This window comes from Stegastes partitus, unplaced genomic scaffold (genome assembly GCF_000690725.1).
Source record: "Stegastes partitus isolate 25-593 unplaced genomic scaffold, Stegastes_partitus-1.0.2 Scaffold101, whole genome shotgun sequence".
In the NCBI taxonomy this organism is placed as follows: domain Eukaryota; kingdom Metazoa; phylum Chordata; class Actinopteri; family Pomacentridae; genus Stegastes; species Stegastes partitus.
In genome coordinates, this window is record NW_007577832.1 from 327,152 (window position 1) to 331,811 (window position 4,660).

The window sequence follows — 4,660 nt, forward strand, 5'->3', positions numbered from 1 at the left end:
ATCTGTGCAACATCTGAACTCCCACATATGGAAGAATCTGCACAATATCAACAGTATTCATGTGTATTTTTGGATTATTTTCATTTTATGCTGACGTTCTCTGTAGATCTTCACTGTCCCCCACTGCTCATTTCCCCGCTGTCACATTAATAAGATAAGATACAACTTTATTGATCCAGAAGGAAATACTTGTGCCAGATATTGCTCATAAAAATAAAAATAAATTAAAGAACACAGTAAATGTACCACCTAGAAGGAAAGCAAAAGGATGAGGTAAGTAATATAAGAATACCACTTGATAATGAAATATTGCACATTGACTTGACAACGTTGTGCATGACAGCGAACAGTTGCACCCATGATTAAAATACTGCACGTGAAAATTAAATGTTACATGTAGGACCTTTAATAAATAAATTATCTCCTATCATATTAAAAGTGGAACAGGATTTTTTCTGAGGGTGCAGACAACCTGAAGCTCCAGAAGTAGGGGAATGAGGAAGTGCAGAAAGAGAATGTGTGAACACTAATTACTGATTCATGAACACCAGCAAAGACCGGCTGAGATGCTGAGAAGCTTCCACATGACAAACAGGTTATTTCTGGTCCTTATCAATTACTGTAGGTTGTAAATGTTCTTGTTCCACTTCAGATTGTGTGTCAGTGAACCCAAAGTGGGAATCAAATAAGATCCCAACACTTTTGAGCTGGTGGAAGTTCACCTAGTGCACCGTGTACAGCCGGGTTTAAGTTGTTCTTGCACGTACACACAGTCGCGATAATCCGACACTAAATGTAAAACCTTCTTTTATGTCGGATAGCAAGGCTGTCGTATTGTCAAGACGGAGGTTGAGATACAAGAAGGGCTTGATGCTGGAAGACTCATTTGTTGTTAATATTTATTGTTTATGGTTATAATAACTAGTAGGGCTGGTCCCAATAGCACTGTCTGGGCTCTGGATATTCATCCTCAATTAATGATGAATATCAGAATATTTGGTGCGGTCGGGGGACACTTCCACCGCAGAGGAGTGCTCTGATGGGGTGGAAGTGGCCGGAACCACAGAGCCAAGATGGCCGCCAGTGTGGCCATGCGATTCCATTTGCCGGCAGCAGGGCCGAGACACCTAGCCTTTATTATATATATCTATGGCATCGATGGCGTTGAAGTGGCTGGAACGCACAGGCAGTACTTGGCTGCTGGGCCACTTTATTTAGCGCTCACACTTCTGTTTCAGCGGCCACATCCATGTCTACTTCCATAAACACTGAGCATGCTCGCTGCGTGTGACGTTGTCGTGTCCTCTTCTGCGCATGCGGGACACTTTTGGGTCGTATGAGGTTCACACAGCAGATCACATATAAGTAGCATTTAATTGGAAATGTGAACGAACTCACAAAAAAATCGGATTTCCCAAAAAGTCTGAATTGAGCATTAAGTCCTGCAGTGTGAACGTAGCCAATCTGAGGGATTGTTGAGTCAGATAATACGCCGTTATCCTGATTTGTGACATAAAATGTCATGTTGGAGTCAGAATCCAAGGCTGTCGGTATGTTAAGGCTGTTTTTAATGGGTTCAGTTCGTTTTTCCTAAAAACCTGTCAGATAGCAAGGTTTAGGACTGTTAAGGATCGGATTGTTAAGTCATGACTGTACGTCCACGTGGCTTTTTCCTGATTTTGCAAACTGCTGCGTGTGATCAGCGGGGCCGGCTAATAGGCCCAGCGTCTGAATAAAACCCAAGGAAGCCTCTAAAATCAGAGGTGCTTTTGAGCGAGCAGGCTGGCGGCTGCTCCGTGTGTGACTGGCTGTTATTTTTCAAAGTGACAGTTACGTGGACAGAGGTCACTGCTAAGTACTGGAGAGGGATGTGCTGAAAATATTCAGAGTGACTGCTGCGCTCAACCTGAGTCACAGTTGGGAAACCGATGTCCACCCCTGATGGTCATGTTTTCTGGCTTTTATAAATAATAAATCGTATTTTCGTTCCTCTGATCCTGTTATTTGATGAAATCCTTTCATCGCGTTGCGTTAGAGTTCTACCTGTGTTCTAAATGTGCTGTGCATGAATTAACCTCCAGATCCTCAGGCAGAAATGTGTTGTTTATGCACCCAGAAACGAAGAATTACTCTAGAATTGAAATGATTAGTTGATTAATTGATTTACAGGCAGGTCATTTGCATAATAATACATTTTTGATAACTCGTTCTGGGTAATTTTTAATGCCAAAGACTCAGCGGTACCATCTCCTCCAATGTAAATGTTTAATTTCTAGTTGAGTGGGTTGTGTCCAGATAATACATTCTTTTGGTTTTTGACATTTCAAAATGCTAATATAATGTTTGTTAGTAGCACCAAAGGCAGAATAGAAAGTGGAATAGAAAATGATGACGACAGTTTTCTTTGAAGAATAGAAACAATAGCATGACCCCACTCATGGAAAAACATATTTATGCAAATATGATTTAAACTCTACCTGCTTTTTAAAATAGAACCGTGGCTATAGTTACATAATCGATCTTTTTTGTGTGTGTTTTGTACAACTCTCTGATATTAACCTCTCAAGACCTGAACTTTTGTTTGATATGCATTTTTTATTTCTTATTTTTATTCTTATTTTTTTCTTATTTTTTATTTTAAAAAATTAAAAAATCTAAAGAAAATAAAAAAATATTGTAAAAATATTTTTAAAACATATATTAAAAATAAAAAATAAATAAACAACAATAGTAAAATAAAAATATTAAAATAATAAAAATATAACAACTAAAAAAATAATTACCTACTGTGGTAATATAAACCAAAATGTCATGTCCACATATTTCGACGCCTTATTTTTGAGTAGGCCCTTTATATAGGTTAGAATTTTGCATTATTTTAGGGTGTTTAGGGTTTGAATATTTGAAATAAACATATTTAACTTTTTTGCCAATAGCTTTTCATTGAATAAATTCAGTAAATACTCGAAATCATGTTCATTAGCTGGAGGCTAAACCCTGACTTTTGCCTCACAGCAAAAATGCTCGAGGTTTGAACATGCTGAGACATTTTTGTGGCAAGTTTTCTGGTTTTCTGCTCCACAGTCCAAAATTGTTGGTTCATGCGAATTCTAAACAAGCCCTGTTTGGGTATAAATGGTCATTTGTCTTTCCATCTTGGCCTGTGATGGACTGTTGACCTGTCTGGTGTCTATCGTCTAACTGGGATCGGCTCCTCTACTCGCTAAAGGACAAAGCAGGTAGAGCCAATGGATGAAAGTCAAATCGGTGCAATATCAATGCCAAAGTGAGCTTTGTCCTTCATCTAAGTGTGATGTAATTCCCTTCTGGTCGCCCTGATAATGCTACGAATGCTAGTGGAATTAATGGGATAAAGAAAGTGTTGCTCAAGTTGGCACCATGCACTGATTCTGAACCACCAGAAGGCATGCTTTCTGAAATCTAATGGAACATCTCATCGTCATAACTCTGACGTCGTAGATGACACTCGTGGGGTGAAGAGTTAATTCACACACGTCGCTGTCTCGGCCATCTCGGTGGGAAAAAAATACGAGTCGGTGCAGAAATGAGCGCTCGCGGCTTCCCTGATCCGCTTCAGATGGGAGAGTATGGATTTTTATTCATGTTGGTTCATCTCCAGCATTACCAGGAGATAGTGATTAGTCTGTCACTCTCAGCGATATAATTCATGGAGGAGTGTCAGAAGACGAATCTGCCAAAGCATCCAATATAATCCTGTTGTTTGTTGTTGTTGTTTTCTTCCCACCCTGATGGAAGAATTTGGATGGCGGCGACAGCGTGAATCAAACTGTCCAGACTTAAACTTCAGAAAATATTAATGTCAGCGTGCTTCACGTATAATGGAGAAAGTAAAAGAAGTGAATGTCTGTGAGGCGTTGTCTGTCATTTGCACCACTTCATCATAACTATTGGAATTCATTTTGTGTGGAATCTACAAAGACTTAAGAGGCAAATATTGCTGAGACCCTGCACTGCATTTTCACATTAATCTGTGAGGATGAGATGTTTGTCCGAGGTTTCTTCACAGAGGGATGCTTTGTTTTTTGTTTGCTGCAATAATGTGACCATCTAATGAAGCTCGATATATTTCTCCAGATACCTGCGTTCTGTACATTAATGAATGATTTGTGGTCTCACATATATGGTTCTCTGTGTTGTACTGTGTTGTTGCAAAGATGTTATCAAGTGTGTCGACCGAGTTAAAGTGCAGGATACATTACTGGGAAAGAATGGGCCAACTATGAGTCTTCTGTTTTGATCCAAGATTTAAATAAAAAGAGAAAACTTCAGTTCGTTTTTTTTTGGCACCAATACAATTCATACATCCATCCATTATCTATCCACCACTTAATCCTCACTAGGGTCATGGGGGGCTGGAGTCTATCCCAGCTGACTTAGGGTGAAGGCAGGTTCACCTGGACAGGTCACCAGTCTATCACAGGGCTACACTTAGAGACAGACAACCAAGCACACTCACATTCACACCTACGGACAATTTAGAATCACCAATTAACCTCAACATGTTTTTGGACTGTGTGGGAGGAAGCCGGAGAACCCAGAGAGAACCCACGCTGCACGGGGAGAACATGGAGACTCCACACAGAAAGATCCCAGGCGTCCTAACCAGGGCATGAACCAG